Source organism: Triticum dicoccoides, chromosome 7A, assembly GCF_002162155.2.
Source record: "Triticum dicoccoides isolate Atlit2015 ecotype Zavitan chromosome 7A, WEW_v2.0, whole genome shotgun sequence".
In the NCBI taxonomy this organism is placed as follows: domain Eukaryota; kingdom Viridiplantae; phylum Streptophyta; class Magnoliopsida; order Poales; family Poaceae; genus Triticum; species Triticum dicoccoides.
Genome location: NC_041392.1, coordinates 271,004,288 through 271,022,183, shown reverse-complemented (window position 1 = coordinate 271,022,183; position 17,896 = coordinate 271,004,288). Strand labels below are relative to the sequence as shown.

Below are 17,896 nucleotides of genomic sequence, written 5' to 3'. Positions count from 1 at the left end.
TACCGCCGCCGAGCCCCGCCGCCCCGCGAGCCGCCGCCCAAACCCCGCCTCACCGGAGCCCCTCGCCGGAGGTACCACGCCGGACCCGAGCTGCTGGTTTTTTAAAAAACCATTTGTTTTTTTAGAAACCCTAGTTCGTTTTTTTTCTTAGATCGGTTCGCCGGTTTTCTTGGTTCTTCTATTTAGCAGACGTTCGTCCGTACGTTCGTTTTAATGGACAGTTTTTGCCGGTTAGTCACAGTTAACGAACGCTCATCCGTTAGTCTGTTCGTCAGTTTTCTTTTTATCGGATTAATCTGTGATTATTTTCGATCGCGATTTCTGGTCCGATCTTAGTTTCTGTTTAACTTTTCGCTCGTTAGTCGGAATCAGGCGATTCAAGCGCCTAAATCTTCGTCTCGAGACCCTCTTTCTGTTTAACCAACTTGCACAAGTTTTTGCTACTGTAAAATTTGACCTAAGTCCAGATTAGTAAACGGATCTTGTTTCTTTCACCGTTTGAGTTTCGTTGCTCCGATCGATTTGATTCTTTTTGCATACCGGAGTTCTTAAGTTGAACTTTCTGGTCAACCTCTCTTATTTGAGTTTTACTTGTGCATTTTTTGCTTGTTTCTTATGTATGTTATTGTTTGTTTGCGATAGAACACCCTGAGTGCGAAGCGTGTTACTACGAGTCTCTAGGTTTCGTGGATCGTCAGCAAGGCAAGTAACACATTGATCATACTCTTTTCATACCTAGTTTTTATGCATTAGTTACAATCCTCAAACATTGCATGATTAGGATGTCATTAACTTGTGGGTTGGGAAGTAGTTGCTGAGGTAGAACCTATTGCCCTGTTACTATCAAACCCTTGGGAGTTACTTCTACGCGTTGTTTATATTGCTATGCTATGCTATGCTCGTAGACGTGGTTTGGGTTTGAGTGAAGTCCATGACAGATGTGAGATTGTTAATTAATGGTTCAACTTAAGGTGGCAACTTAAATTAACATCTGGGTGGATTGAGGCACCTGGGGAACCCAGTGTTGTCTGGTTTTTTTTTGAAATCACGGGGTACCCGTGTGATCTTCCTATGGACCGCCACCCGGGCTCAAAGGGAACTAAGATGATTCATGCTAGAAACTTCTGTGTGCAGCCACAAGCTATTATGGGCTCTAGCATAGTTGAGTAAGTTACGTGAAGCTCTTGAAGAGGTAGATCAGCAGGTAGTGGGTTTGGTATGGTCTACCCGGAGTAAAGAGTTAATGTTTCTGAAAGACTGTGTCTCGGTCATCCGTTTCTCAAACACCATGTAGTGCGAGAAATCCAACGGAGGCGATCGGGTCTTGTGGGGAAAAGTGCGCAAACCTCTGCAGAGTGTACAATCTAATCATGGTTAGCCGTGTCCCCGGTTATGGACAAATTTGAGTATCTAGTACTTGGGTTATCATATGTATCTCATCACTTTTAATTAATATTGTTGGGTTGTTAACTACTTTAATTTGGGATTGAGTTGGGTTACCTTCTCAATATTGTTCAACCACCATGATAGTTAAATTAAAATCTATTCCTTTGTTGTAAGGAAAATTGGCTTTTCACAAAAACTATAACCATAGAGCTTTCCACCAGCCAAATATGCATGTAGTGATAGCATTACTCTGTTCTTGCTCTACTGTGTTACTTTGCCAGCATATTCCATGTGCTGGCCCGTTTTTGGGTTGCAACGTATTATGTTGCAGACTTTTCAGACGAGGAGTAAGGTTCGTTAGGTCATTGCCGTGCAGCTCAACTATGTCGTTGGAGTTGATGGACTCACTTTATCTTCCAAGCCTTCCGCTGTTATCGCATTAGATGGCCTTAAGCCATATTATTGTAATAAGTTCTCTCTTGAGACTTTTCGATGTAATAAGTGTGTGATTCTACTCTGTTATAAATCCTTCGAGTACTGTGTGTGTCAGCATTACCAATCCAGGGATGACACTGAAGCACAGAGACTTGACCATCTGAGATCGGGTCGCTACAAATAGCTCATGTATCAACTAGGGTTGTTTGTATCTTCCATGTTAGGCGGGTTATTTTCAAGAGGAGTGGACTCCGCTCCTCACTCACGAGAAAATGGCTGGTCGCCGGGATGCCCAGCCCCATGCTTTATGCAAATCAAATCAAAATAACTGCAAACAAAACTCCCTCGGGACTCTTGTTAGTTGGAGGCACTTGTTGTTTCGAGCAAGCCATGGATTGATGCTTGTTGGTGGAGGGGGAGTATAAACTTTACCATTCTGTTTGGGAACCGCCTATAATGTGTGTAGCATGGAAGATATCGCCATCTCTTGGTTGTTATGTTGACAATGAAAGTATACCGCTCAAAATATTATTCATATCTATTTCAAAACCAAGCTCTGGCACCTCTACAAATCCCTGCTTCTCTCTACGAAGGGCCTATCTATTTACTTTTATGCTGAGTCATCATCCTCTTATTAAACAGCACCAGTTGGAGAGCACCGCTGTTATTTGCATTCATTACTGTTAGTTTACATTGAGTATGACTGATGTCTACTACACAACCTTCTTCTTGTAGATGTTGTTGGGCCTCCAAGTGCAGAGGTTTGTAGGACAGTAGCAAATTTCCCTCAAGTGGATGACCTAAGGTTTATCAATCCGTAGGAGGTGTAGGATGAAGATGGTCTCTCTCAAGCAACCCCGCAACCAAATAACAAAGAGTCTCTTGTGTCCCCAACACACCCAATACAATGGTAAATTGTATAGGTGCACTAGTTTGGCGAAGAGATGGTGATACAAGTGGTATATGGATAGTAGATAAAGGTATTTGTAATCTGAAATAATAAAAACAGCAAGGTAGAAAGTGCTAAAAGTGAGTGTAAACGGTATTGCAATGGTAGGAAATAGGGCCTAGGGTTCATACTTTCACTAGTGTAAGTCCTCTCAACAATACTAACATAATTGGATCATAAAACTATCCCTCAACATGCAACAAAAAGTCACTCCAAAGTCACTAATAGCGGAGAATGAACGAAAAGATTATGCTAGGGTACGAAACCACCTCAAAGTTATTCTTTCCAATCAATCCGTTGGGCTATTCCTATAAGTGTCACAAACAGCCCTAGAGTTCGTACTAGAATAACACCTTAAGACACAAATCAACCAAAACCCTAATGTCACCTCAAGTATCCGTGGGTATGATTATACGATATGCATCACACAATCTCAGATTCATCTATTCAACCAACGCAAAGGACCTCAAGGAGTGCCCCAAAGTTTCTACCGGAGAATCACGACGAAAACGTGTGCCAACCCCTATGCATAGGTTCATGGGCGGAACCCGCAAGTTGATCACCAAAACATACATCAAGTGAATCACGTGATATCCCATTGTCACCACAGATATCCATGGCAAGACATACATCAAGTGTTCTCAAATCTTTAAAGACTCAATCCGATAAGATTACTTCAAAGGGGAAACTCAATTCATTACAAGAGAGTAGAGGGGGAAGAAACATCATAGGATCCAAATATAATAGCAAAGCTCGCGATACATCAAGATCGTATCACCTCAAGAACACAAGAGAGAGAGAGAGAGAGATCAAACACATAGCTACTGGTACATACCCTCAGCCCCGAGGGAGAACTACTCCCTCCTCGTCATGGAGAGCACCGAATGATAAAGATGGCCACCAGAGAAGGATTCCCCTCTCCGGCAGGGTGCCGGAACGGGTCTAGATTGGTTTTCGGTGGCTATGAAGGCTTCTGGCGGCGGAACTCCCGATCTATTCTCTGTTTTGGAAGTTTTAGGTTACGTGGAGTTATATAGGCGGAAGAAGCACGTCAGGGGAGCCACGAGGGCCCCACGAGGCAGGGGGCGCGCCCCAGGGGGGTGGGCGCGCCCCTACCCTCGTGAGCTCCTCCTTCCTTCCCTGGCGTGGGGTCCAAGTCCATCGGGTGGCTTTCGTTCCAAAAATAACTTCTCTAGTTGATTTCGTTCCGTTTCGACTCCGTCTGATATTCCTTTTCTTCAAAACACCGAAATAGGCATAAAACAGCAAATCTGGGTTGGGCCTCCGGTTAATAGGTTAGTCCCAAAAGTAATATAAAAATGGATAATAAAGCCCAATATTGCCCAAAACAGTAGATAATATAGCATGGAGCAATCAAAAATTGTAGATACGTTGGAGACGTATCAAGCATCCCCAAGCTTAATTCCTGCTCGTCCTCGAGTAGGTAAATGATAAAAAGAGAATTTTTGATGCGGAGTGCTACTTGGCATAATTTCAATGTAATTCTTCTTAATTGTGGCATGAATATTCAGATCCATAAGATTCAAGACAAAAGTTCATATTGACATAAAAATAATAATACTTCAAGCATACTAACAAAGCAATTATGTCTTCTCAAAATAACATGGCCAAAGAAGGTTATCCCTACAAAATCATATAGTCTGGCTATGCTCTATCTTCACCACACAAAATATTTAAATCACGCACAACCCCGATGACAAGACAAGCAATTGTTTCATACTTTTAATGTTCTCAAACTTTTTCAATGTTCACGCAATACATGAGCGTGAGCCATGGACATAGCACTATAGGTGGAATAGAATGGTGGTTGTGGAGAAGACAAAAAGGAGAAGATAGTCTCACATCAACTAGGCGTACCAACGGGCTATGGAGATGCCCATCAATAGATATCAATGTGAGTGAGTAGGGATTGCCATGCAACGGATGCACTAGAGCTATAAGTATATGAAAGCTCAACAAAAGAAACTAGGTGGGTGTGCATCCAACTTGCTTGCTCATGAAGACCTAGGGCATTTTGAGGAAGCCCATCATTGGAATATACAAGCCAAGTTCTATAATGAAAGATTACCACTAGTATATGAAAGTGACAGCATAGGAGACTCTCTATCATGAAGATCATGGTGCTACTTTGAAGCACAAGTGTGGTAAAAGGATAGTAGCATTGCCCCTTCTCTCTTTTTCTCTCATTTTTTGGGTCTTTTCTTTTTTTATGGCCTTTCTCTTTTTTGGGGCCTTCTCTTTTTTATGGCCTTTCTCCTTTTTTTGGGCCTTCTTTTTTTTATGGCCTTTTTTGTTTATTTATTTATTTTCGTCCGGAGTCTCATCCCGACTTGTGGGGGAATCATAGTCTCAATCATTCTTTCCTCACTGGGATAATGCTCTAATAATGATAATCATCACACTTTTATTTACTTACAACTCAAGAATTACAACTCGATACTTAGAACAAGATATGACTCTATATGAATGCCTCCGGCGGTGTACCGGGATGTGCAATGATGCATGAGTGACATGTATGAAAGAATTATGAACAGTAGAAAGTTGCATGGCAATATATCTCGGAATGGCTATGGCAATGCCATAATAGGTAGGTATGGTGGCTGTTTTGAGGAAGGTATATGGTGGGTGTATGATACCGGCGAAAGGTGCGCGGTATTAGAGAGGCTAGCAAAGGTGGAAGGGTGAGAGTGCGTATAATCCATGGACTCAACATTAGTCATAAAGAACTCAATATTGCAAAAATCTATTAGTTATTGAATCAAAGTACTACGCGCATGCTCCTAGGGGGATAGATTGGTAGGAAAAGACCATCGCTCGTCCCCAACCGCCACTCATAAGGAGGACAATCAATAAATAAATCATGCTCCGACTTCATCACATAACGGTTCACCATACGTGCATGCTACGGGAATCACAAACTTCAACACAAGTATTTCTCAAATTCACAACTACTCAACTAGCATGACTCTAATATTACCATCCTCATATCTCAAAACAATCATCAAGTATCAAACTTCTCTTAGTATTCAACACACTCATAAGAGAATTTTATTATTAATCTTGTATACCTAGCATATTAGGATTTTAAGCAAATTACCATGCTATTTAAGACTCTCAAAATAATATAAGTGAAGCATGAGAGTTCATCTATTTCTTCAAAATAAAACTACCACCATGCTCTAAAAGGATATAAGTGAAGCACTAGAGCAACAACAAACTACTCTGAAAGATATAAGTGAAGATCAATGAGTAGTCAAATAATTATGCAACTATGTGAAGACTCTCTAACATTTAAGAATTTCAGATCTTGGTATTTTATTCAAACAGCAAGCAAAGCAAAAGAAAATGACATCTAAGAATAGCAAACATCATGTGAAGAAGCAAAAACTTAGGATCAACCGATACTAACCGATAATTGTTGAAGAAGAAAGGTGGGATGTCAACCGGGGCATCCCCAAGCTTAGATGCTTGAGACTTCTTGAAATATTATCTTGGGGTGCCTTGGGCATCCCCAAGCTTGAGCTTTTGTGTCTCCTTAATTCCTCTCATATCACGGTCTCCCTAAATCTCAAAAGCTTCATCCACACAAAACTCAACAAGGACTCGTGAGATAAGTTAGTATAGACCATTGCAAAAACCTTATCATGCTCTACTATAGCAAACCACTAAAATTATTATTCAACATTGCATAATAAATTCCTCTGCATATTTAATAGTCCTATCCTCAAATAGAATCATTAAAGAAGCAAACATATGCAAACAATGCAAACATAACAACAATCTGCCTAAACAGGATAGTCTGTAAAGAATGCTGCAACATCCATACTTCCCATTGTAGTAAATTTATCAGAGCTTAATATGCAAAAGGTTTCAACATTTTATCACATTTTGACTTTTCTAGGGAATTATTGCAACAGCGGTAAACTTTCTATTTTCAAACAGCAACATGTGGACTTCTAAAATAGGCATAGTAAAGGATATCAATGCCACTTTTATTGAAATAAAAGATGCAAAACATTATTATAAACAACAGCAAGCAAATCCTAACAAAATAAATTGACGCTCCAAGCAAAACACATATCATGTGGCGAATAAAAATATAGCTCCAAGTAAAGTTACCGATGAACGAAGACGAAAGAGGGGATGCCTTCCGGGGCATCCCCAAGCTTTGGCTCTTGGATATCCTTGAATATTACCTTGGGATGCCTTGGGCATCCCCAAGCTTAGGCTCTTGCCACTCCTTATTCCATAGTCCATCGAATCCTTACCCAAAACTTGAAAACTTCACAACACAAAACTTAACAGAAAACTCGTAAGCTCCGTTAGTATAAGAAAATAAATCACCACTTCAAGGTACTGTAATGAACTCATTCTTTATTTATATTGGTGTTAAACCTACTGTATTCCAACTTCTCTATGGTTTATAAACTATTTTACTAGCCATAAATTCATCAAAATAAGTAAACAACATATGAAAAACAGAATCTGTCAAAAACATAACAGTCTGTAGTAATCTGGATCAAACATATACTTATGGAACTCATAAAATTCTAAAATAAATTGCTGGAGCTGAGGAATTTATTTATTAATCATCTTCAAAAATAATTAACTAAATATCACTCTCCAAATAAAAGTAACAGCAATTCTCGTGAGCGCTAAAGTTTCTGTTTTTTACAGCATGATCAACAAGACTTTCCCAAAGTCTTCCCAAAGGTTATACTTGGCACAAACACTAATTAAGCACATAAAACCACATCTAAATAGAGTCTATATGAATTATTTATTACTAAACAGGAACAAAAAGCAAGGGACAAAAATAAAATTGGGTTGCCTCCCAACAAGCGCTATCTTTTAACGCCCCTAGCTAGGCATGATGATTTCAATGATGCTCACATAAAGGATAAGAATTGAAACATAAAGAGAACATCATGAAGAATATGACTAAAAAATTTAAGTCTAACCCACTTCCTATGCATAGGTATCTTGTGAACAAACAACTTATGGGAGCAATAATCAACTAGCATAGGAAGGCAAAACAAGCGTAACTTCAAAACTTTAAGCACATAGAGAGGAAACTTGATATTATTGCAATTCCTACAAGCATATATTCCTCCCTCATAATAATTTTCAGTAGCATCATGAATGAATTTAACAATATAACCAGTACCTAAAGCATTCTTTTCATGATCTACAAGCATAGAAAATTTATTACTCTCCACATAAGCAAAATTCTTCTTATTCGGAATAGTGGGAGTATCATAGGAAACTTGAATACTATAAATTGTTTCCACATTAAAAGAGTAATGTTCAGAGAAGGGGTAATCATAACCATGACAAGTTTTATAAATATAATCACTACTTTTTATAGCATAAGTATCATCACAATAATCATCATAAGTAGGAGGCATGCTATCATCATTATAAACTTGCATACCAGAACTTGGGAGACTAAAAATATCATCTTCATTAATCATAGCTTCCCCAAGCTTGGGACAAACATTAATTGCAGCAAATATATTCTCAAAAACATCATATTCATCAAACATAGCATCCCCAAGCTTGGGCCTTTTCATATTATAAGCATAATCACTCTCATCATTAATAGTATGGATAGCACCAATAGTATAGCAATTATCATATTCTTCCAAGCAAGTGCCAAAAAGATTTTTAAGATCATAAGAAGTATCATTATCTTCCACAATTATATTTTCATGAGGCACAATAGTAATAGGAGCAGCATTATTTGGGAGAGATATCTTTTTACCTCTCTTCCTTTTTCTTTTCTTCTTCTTCACCACATCATGTGTGGGTTCAATCCTCTTTTTGGAGCTCCTTATTAATGAGATTGGTTGAATAGGAGGCTCCTCCTCGTTACCTGATTCATCATAAGAAATAATAGGAGGATATTGGGAAGTCTCTTCCCTTTCATTAGTATTCTCTTCATCCTCTATTTGTTTTCTTTTCTTTATGTAATTGGCAATATAAGGGTTTTCAATGCAATTCACCGCACAATACATATAAATTTTCTCTAGATCAAAACGAAGAACTTTATCAAGGGAAAATTTTGGAATATCCTTAATTCTACGTTTAATTTCTTCATAACCCAAAAGCAAACTAAGTTCATTATGATGTGCAAGGGAAATCAAGTCATCGCAATTTTTGGACACGATACGGTCATGAAACAATTTGCATTTGATATTTAAATGACCATGTTCATTGCGAAGTTCGCAAGTATGGGTAAGATATCTTAAATTTTCAGCACATTCATCTAGCTCTTCTTGCAACAATTTGGTTTCTAAGTACTTATGCCTCTTGCAATATCTATCTTCCCTATTTGATGTGTACTTGCAAACCCAGTCTACTCCACAAAAATTGACATGTTTATAGGAGACATTTTCATCATAACTAGTGCAATCATCATTAGCATCATGGATATTCAAAGAATTCGTACTAACAACATTGCAATCATACTCATCATTCAAATATATAGTGCCAAACATTTTATAGATTTCTTCTTCTAGCACTTGAGCACAATTATCCTTTCCATCATACTCACGAAAGATATTAAAAAGGTGAAGCGTATGAGACAAACTCAATTCCATTTTTTTGTAATTTTATTTTATAAACTAAACTAGTGATAAAACAAGAAAATAAAAGACTCGATTGCAAGATCTAAAGATATACCTTCAAGCACTCACCTCCCCGGCAACGGCGCTAGAAAATAGCTTGATGTCTACTACACAACCTTCTTCTTGTAGACGTCGTTGGGCCTCCAAGTGCAGAGGTTTGTAGGACAGTAGCAAATTTCCCTCAAGTGAATGACCTAAGGTTTATCAATCCGTAGGAGGTGTAGGATGAAGATGGTCTCTCTCAAGCAACCCTGCAACCAAATAACAAAGAGTCTCTTGTGTCCCCAACACACCCAATACAATGGTAAATTGTATAGGTGCACTAGTTCGGCGAAGAGATGGTGATACAAGTGGTATATGGATAGTAGATAAAGGTATTTGTAATCTGAAATAATAAAAACAGCAAGGTAGCAAGTGATAAAAGTGAGCGTAAACGGTATTGCAATGGTAGGAAATAGGGTCTAGGGTTCATACTTTCACTAGTGTAAGTCCTCTCAACAACACTAACATAATTGGATCATAAAACTATCTCTCAACATGCAACAAAGAGTCACTCCAAAGTCACTAATAGCGGAGAACGAACGAAGAGATTATGGTAGGGTACGAAACCACCTCAAAGTTATTCTTTCCAATCAATCCGTTGGGCTATTCCTATAAGTGTCACAAACAGCCCTAAAGTTCGTACTAGAATAACACCTTAAGACACAAATCAACCAAAACCCTAATGTCACCTAGATACTCCGATGTCACCTCAAGTATCCGTGGGTATGATTATACGATATGCATCACACAATCTCAGATTCATCTATTCAACCAACGCAAAGGACCTCAAAGAGTGCCCCAAAGTTTCTACCGGAGAATCACGACGAAAACGTGTGCCAACCCCTATGCATAGGTTCATGGGCGAAACCCGCAAGTTGATCACCAAAACATACATCAAGTGAAACACGTGATATCCCATTGTCACCACAGATATCCACGGCAAGACATACATCAAGTGTTCTCAAATCTTTAAAGACTCAATCCGATAAGATTACTTCAAATGGGAAACTCAATTCATTACAAGAGAGTAGAGGGGGGAAGAAACATCATAGGATCCAAATATAATAGCAAAGCACATAGCTACTGGTACATACCCTCAGCCCCGAGGGAGAACTACTCCCTCCTCGTCATGGAGAGCACCGAGATGATGAAGATGGCCACCGGAGAAGGATTCCCCTCTCCGGCAGGGTGCCGGAACGGGTCTAGATTGGTTTTCGGTGGCTACGGAGGCTTCTGGCGGCGGAACTCCCGATCTATTCTCTGTTTTGAAAGTTTTAGGTTACGTGGAGTTATATAGGCGGAAGAAGCACGTCAGGGGAGCCACGAGGGCCCCACGAGGCAGGGGGCACACCCCCTACCCTCGTGAGCTCCTCCTTCCTTCCCTAACGTGGGGTCCAAGTCCATCGGGTGGCTTTCGTTCCAAAAATAACTTCTCTAGTTGATTTCGTTCCGTTTCGACTCCGTCTGATATTCCTTTTCTTCAAAACACCGAAATAGGCATAAAACAGCAAATCTGGGTTGGGCCTCCGGTTAATAGGTTAGTCCCAAAAGTAATATAAAAGTGTTAGGCCTCGCCACATCAAATGTTGTCACTCCAAGGAGACGCTTGGGATAATAAGTTCCAGCTCTCTTGAAAACCTGCGCAGCAATGGGGATGGTTGAGTTCACAGGGTTGCTGATCAAACTCACAATTGCATTAGGACACTCTTGGCAACGCCTTCACAGATTGAGCAAACAATCCTAGCATTTTCGTTGAACAGATCATCCCTTGTCATTCCTGGTTTTATTGGGAGTCCACCAAGGATGATGACAGGATCCATTCCCATGCCACCTCAAGCTGTTGTTGGCCAAGGAAGCCCCACACCTAAAAGTTACATCTTTAATAGTTATTTATCACATCAGTATCTATGGTCAAATGCAACACATCTAGATAAAACAGTCACATTATACCATGCATTCTTATAAATCAAACTGAAAGGACAAGAATATGTGTATGTGCAAGTTCCTGACTGGAACTATAAGAGAAAGCAATACAAATGTAACACATTCAGACAACAGATCGGCTCGAAGAGAAAAGCAATGACATCATAGATTGTAGATATTAACAGGCGCATGTGAAGCAACTAGCTACAGTATTAGAGGTTACATAAGCGATTCGATAGACGATAATGGCTCAGGTTATTCATGATTTTAGATGGTTAAAAACAGAGCATAGGTAGATCTTGATAGCACGGGAAACATTAAGGCAACTCCAATAACAATGCATAAATTAACTTCAGTACACGATGATTTTGGATATAAGTACTCAACCACAAATTCTATGATGCTTGGCAAACTATGAAATCATGTGTAACAATAGTATACAACGATGTTTTTATAGTGACAGAAAATAGTGCCATCAACAAGATATCTGCAGAAGTGGAATTCACACTACATTGGTCATCTGCACTACCACTTTACAGAAAATAAAGGTTTGTCATATACGTACATCACCATGTAATCTCCATCTGTTTGTCTGAAAGAAATATGAAAATTAAACCCTCTCACCCAATCGTTGTACTACATAAATCATGCCCAATGCCATGCTTGCGCCTTTATTCCTGGAGTATTTGCAGCTGGTGAGTCTATTTTTTCCTTTCTTTTGATTTACAGCTATTGGCATGAATTGACACGTGCATTTGGTCCTAGCAGGCTAGCACTGACAATAATTTGAACATGTCAATTGGATGATTAAATAAGCTTCCTCTGATTTCTATAGACGCAGTTGCAACAGTTAGCTGCAGCAACTGTATCTTTCTTTTGCAGGTGGGGCATGCGTTTGGACTGAGTTATACAATTATTATAAATCAGCTTAATTGTTTAAACAATTTGCTCATGTTCGTGGCCTAACAATACTTTTGTTAATAGTTGTCAACTAAAAGAGGATCTGCCTTTTCTGATGGTCGCCCATAAAAGAGGATCTAGACCCTCACGAGTTTTCATTGTACAAAATTATTCTTTGCTAACAATAATTTTGCTAAGTTGCTCTCTACATCTTGGTGTTATTAGTCTAAATATTCTGATTTCAAAGGATGGTTCCTAACAATAGATCTTTTAATAAATTTTAAACAACAATATCTAGTTGATTTTGGTTCTGTCTAGGATGATGAAATTCAATTTTGTTCTACTACAGATTAGTTTAAAAAAAGAAAAGAAAAAATCCCAAAAAAATCGACAACCGGAAAACATTGAATACTGAAAGAAAAGGCAGAAGAAAAAAACGAAAGCACAGTTGTGGTTTCACCGTTTTTTACGCACAAATCGTGTCTTATTCATTTTTCGAGGTGGTAAGACTGTGCTTCTCGTAGAAGCTCATGGTTGTGTTTTTTTTCTCATCGAACATATCTGTGTTTATCGTACAAGCACATATTTGCTCCTAGTGGAGGCACACTTGTGCTTTTCTTCCATGCACAGGTTGTGCTTCTGGCGGAGGCATGGGTTCTGCTTCTCGCGGAAGCAAATCTATGCTATCACGAGAAATACAGTTGTGATTCTTATGAAAGTACATATTTCTTTTTTCAAAGGCACAGCTATGCTTCAAAAAATAAATAGTTTCTTGTAGACCTAGGAAAAACCAGACAAAAATCAAAAACCCAAAAAGCCCCATCTAAAAGCCGGCGCCCGCTGCGCCCGTTTCTTCAATTCTAACAAACGGGCGCACATCCCCGCGTGGTGCTGGGCCGGCCCATCTTTTTTTTCTCGTTCAATCTGAAGCGAGCGAAAAAATGGTGTGCTTTCGGGGATTCGAACTGAGGATCTGTCGATCGAGTTAGCACGAAACTATGTTAATTGTTCCCTTGACCCTTGAGAGTTTTCAAGCTAATTAGTAAATATCCTAACTTGACCCTTTAACATAGTTTCCCTGATCCTCCTTTTCTATATCCTTAAGAACTTCCAACTTAAATTGCTTAGGCGACATATTGACCGACAACTTCTCAATTAGCTTCAGAAGGACATCATCGATTTCAGTAGTGAGCATAAAATACATGCAGTAGTGACAACGAATGACTTTGCAGAAAAAGAAATGAAATACACACTTACATGGTTATTAACACCAGCATTTTAGCATAGGTTAACTGCAGCAACAACGAAATATTTCCCATACTTCCTGTCAAAAGGGTCCCACATTGACTGAGTTCAAAGAGCTCAGAGCACCATTGGGGCTACAATTATCAAACTGCCGATACCATCTTTCAGGTCCGCTGGTCATTCCCTGAAGGAAAGGTAGGCCAGTACCACTACCACCAGTTTAGGTCCTCACCTTTGTTACTTTGGGGCTTAAAGTATTTGCCGAGATCTTCCTGTGCAACTTTTAGACTTTCCAATGATAACCTGTAGTGATATATGACCAAAAGCACAATTAAATTATTATCCAAAGATAGCATAGATTGGTAGGATGCTTTAGACTTGAGTGTACACTCCCTGGCTTTAAGATTTTCATGAACATTTGGTGAGCATGCTTGTAACCCAAAAAGAGATAAAAGCGAAAGTATAAAGCACTTCTTGATATAGTCATTAATAGCAATAATCTGGCTAGCACTCAGTAAACTCATTTGGATTTGCTCTGGACAATATTTTGTTCTTACTCCCCTAACCAATATTCCAGCTAATGAAGGGAAAGAAAGGACACCAGTATTTAGATGTAAGTTTTCTATTAGGAACTCAAGTCATGGTACCTTAATTCCTTTGTAACCAAGTCTTTCGCCAAGCCCACTAGCTACAAGAATAAATGCAACATTGTGTGCTTAAACAAAATTGTCATCACCGAAGGACAATACTTCCCCCGAGAGAACCTGAAAATGTAGTTCATTTATTAACACCATGTACTACTTTCAGATAGGTAAGGCATATCAGTTCACAATAGTTCAAAGTTGGAAAAAAGAGCAAATGGGTGTTCTGAATTGAATATTTAGATCACATACAACACAAAAAGGCTCATTTCAAACAACCCAACAATTTCATGAAAAAATGGTGCATGACAAGACTAACCGAAGGCGTGAAACCATCGTATGGATTTTGTCTAGACTTGGAATCTGCCAAAAGCCTTTTGGTATGATGTCAGTCCAACAGGATAGCTTGAATTAAGTCGGCAAACCTGCGCAATGAAAACTTTAGTAGGAAAAGAACAATCTTTATTTTCGTACGCACTTATGCATATGAAATGTCATTGACTTCATAAAAACCTGTCACAATAAAGTAACTAATATATTTTTCATAGTTTATTAGTATATATCCCTGGCAAGTATGAGATCCATCATTCATCCAACAGAATAATGAAACATTTCAAGGATAAAACCAAAGAAACACCTTGTCAAAGAAGCTTTTCTTTTTGTCGTCATCAACACCGGGTTCTGACCAGTATTCAAACAAGTGCCCCTGCCCTTATTTAGTAGCATCTTGGCAAGTTCAACCTAGAATCACAACAGGAGGCAACAAGCATTACTGAGAACTCAAACTCAAAATAATTCATTTCCTACATCAAATTAGACAAATAAGCTGGAATCACCGGACTGCCAACTATACAAACATTTTAGTAGGATTTTTCTTCCGAAATGACCTTGAGCCAGCCATGAAAAGGCAAGTTTGTCGGAAAATAGTAATATGAATATGCAATATGTATGGGCATTGTAAGAAGATGCCTAAGGCCTTGCAGGAGAGAGGCTCTGCTCCTGCTGTCGTCTCTTCTCTGTCGGCAGCCTGCAGCAGCATTCATCAGTACATGTAAGTAAGATATATGCAAATGCTCAATCTCATCTCATTATGTGTGAATATGCAGGTACCTTCTCCGGCATGTAATTGAAAATAGTCGTCTTCTGTCCTCCTTCCTATATGTTACACTGGGATACAATTTGCAAATGCAGGTATTGATTCATTAGAAATTGATTGTTTCAAAGCGTGTGGGTTGCCAGCATATGAAACAGTACACCTATATGAGTTAACTGAGCTTCAACAGAGGCACATATGGCGTATATGCCCCAGTCCTTGGTGTAGTCGTTGGAGATGTAGATCTTGCTGAACCGCGGGTGTGGGTGCCTCTGCCGCGTGCTTTCGAAGAAACAATGGTGGATGGTCATCCTGATGCACCTCTGTGTAGCCAATATGTTTTGATAGATCACATGATTAGTGCACAATTTAAAATTGAGAGACACCTGAAGGTCGTAACTACAAAGTAGATGAACCAAGAGGCACCACTTACTCATGAAGAAATTTATTCAAGGATATAAACTTTGAACTTTCTAATGCATGCTGCAAAATTGATGAGAAAGCATATTTTCCTTGGTAGCAACATGTACTTGCCAGGGACTACAGTGGGGTAGCAGTGATAACCTGCAGCCAATTACACAGATACATGAGCCAGAACTTGAAATAGAAAGGATTGCCAAGTCGTTGGAGTAGATCACTATGTGTCTATAGTATTGCGGCAGATGTTATACTGATGAGACTACATCAAGCACTTGTTGTCATCTTCTTTTTAACCGGATCAAGCATGCATCACAGACGGCCAAGAAAAAGATAATGGTTAATTTTTGGCGCAGTTTGAAAAGTATTTTACTTGTACAGAAAAGTGATTTCCTGGTTGACGAGAGAATGCCTGGAGAAAGTACAGTGGCTCTATTTCTTGGTCACATATCCAATTTCTGGTTCATATTCATGGCCACATGGCAATTGAACCTCAAAAGCTCGGAAACGTGTGTAATTCAAGCAAGGAGTGTTCAGCTAAGTGGACAAAAGCGAGTCATGACTGCTAATACCAATTGAAACAACTTGATTAACCTAATACTAATTGTAATTTGACCCATGTTCAGTTCTCAGCAAAACTAACTCCGTTCCGCAGGCGCACGCTGCATACAGTCCGGCATGGACACCTTCAATTCTGAATTTTTCCTTTGCAAGGGAATGTGGAGCATGGTTTTGCTGCAGCTGGCCTCTTCCTTCATCCTCCGTTGGGTGGTGCCAAGGGTCAGATCAACAAATATGAGAGGTAAAATGTGTAATATTCACTACTATTCTTCATGCATGTGTTGCTTTTCTCATTTTGCAACCAGCAGATAATACCATGGCAGTTTGTTTAGCTCAATTACTAAGATGATATACATAATAGTTTGAGAAATCTCAGCACGACATAAAATTGAATTAGGGGCATCTCAAATGACAAGTTATCTTTCTCTCATGTCCCATTGCCATCTTAAAAGGAATCACCAAAGTAGTTATATACTTATATCATTCTTTTGGTTCTGTTGCAGGTTCTTGACAAATGTCAATTCTTCAGAGCTGTCCAGGAGAAAGAAAGGGATTGGGCTCACTTGGTAGGGAAAGATGGCCTGCACGCCCGCCATGGTGCTCCTCCGTCACACCCGCAACCTGCACAAACCAACCGCACAAATCAAATCGACAAATCCAGAACAAGAAGATGAGGTGAGGGGAGTGGAGGAGGATGGAGGGCGTAAGTACCTTTGGCGTCTACGTGCTGCAACCCGTCGCCGGCATCGAGGACCACCACATCAGTAAGCACCAAGAGAAGGCCGCCGCCGCCGTCGCCCCATCCCCATCCATCCATGGGTGGGTGTGGGGCTAGGGTTTCGCCCCCATCCATCCATGGGTCGGATCAGACCTCCATGGCCGACCACGAGGCCCAGGTGGACGAGGGCGCAGGTGAGGGAAGGAGAGAAGGGTTGGGGGGCGCCAGCTGCAGGGGAGGACGCTGGTGGCGGCGGCGGCGGCTGCAGACGAGGGAGAGGGAGAGGAATCGAGGGATGAGGGTCGGGGGCTTTGGGCCTGAGGCTGAGACCCTTCGCTCTTTTTTTTCCTTCGACTGTTTTCTTTTTTGTCCTTAGCTTGTCCGATGTGGATGCAGCCAGTGAGCGCTCATGATGCACACGTTAATGTTTTGGATGTATGGCTAGTCTATCCCTAATAGTAATAAAGTACGGATTGACTCCATGGGTTCACCGTCACAATACGCCTTTTTACGTTTTTAGTTTGAATAAAAATAGAAAAACAAAGTCAGGATAAGAAAACTGGGATTCAAACCATGGTTTGCCGTGAAGATGCCAACATAGCAAACCAGTCTAGCTAGGCTCATGGATGTGTCTATTTAGGCGTCTGGCTCCTTAACATAAAGAATAGGAAACAAGCATACTCGGGCTGAGGGAGTTGGGTGCTTGATGGGCACGGAATGCTGGGCCGAGACAGGTGTTGCGGCCCACGGGACGGACAAGGAGCAGGTTGGAGGCTTTTTCATAATTGTTTACATATTATTAAATAGTCCCACCTTGCTATTTTACATTAGTTTTTTGCAGTTTATATACGTTCTTAGGTTGCCAGGCATCGAGCTGCTTCGGAAATAAAGAAAAGAGTAAGGCGTGGATATTGCATGAGAAATAAAGAAGGAAGG

General features: G+C 40.0%; 1 long non-coding RNA gene across 7 annotated transcripts; it reads right to left on the bottom strand.

Annotated features, from left to right (window-relative positions):
- Positions 1–10,941: 10,941 nt before the first annotated feature.
- LOC119328902 lies at positions 10,942–17,309 on the bottom strand. 7 transcript variants are annotated; one of them, XR_005159214.1, is made up of 10 exons: positions 16,954–17,309; positions 16,806–16,863; positions 15,698–15,828; positions 15,282–15,587; positions 14,809–15,198; positions 14,491–14,596; positions 14,178–14,294; positions 13,543–13,833; positions 11,951–12,062; positions 10,942–11,326 (listed from the first exon to the last, which is right to left on the bottom strand). It is a non-coding gene; the product is annotated as an uncharacterized LOC119328902 (long non-coding RNA). The 7 variants fall into 7 exon arrangements; XR_005159218.1 differs by lacking the exon at positions 11,951–12,062 and having other exon boundaries at positions 13,543–13,609; positions 13,763–13,833; XR_005159216.1 differs by lacking the exon at positions 11,951–12,062 and having other exon boundaries at positions 14,809–14,912; positions 15,008–15,198; positions 16,954–17,308.
- Positions 17,310–17,896: the final 587 nt, after the last annotated feature.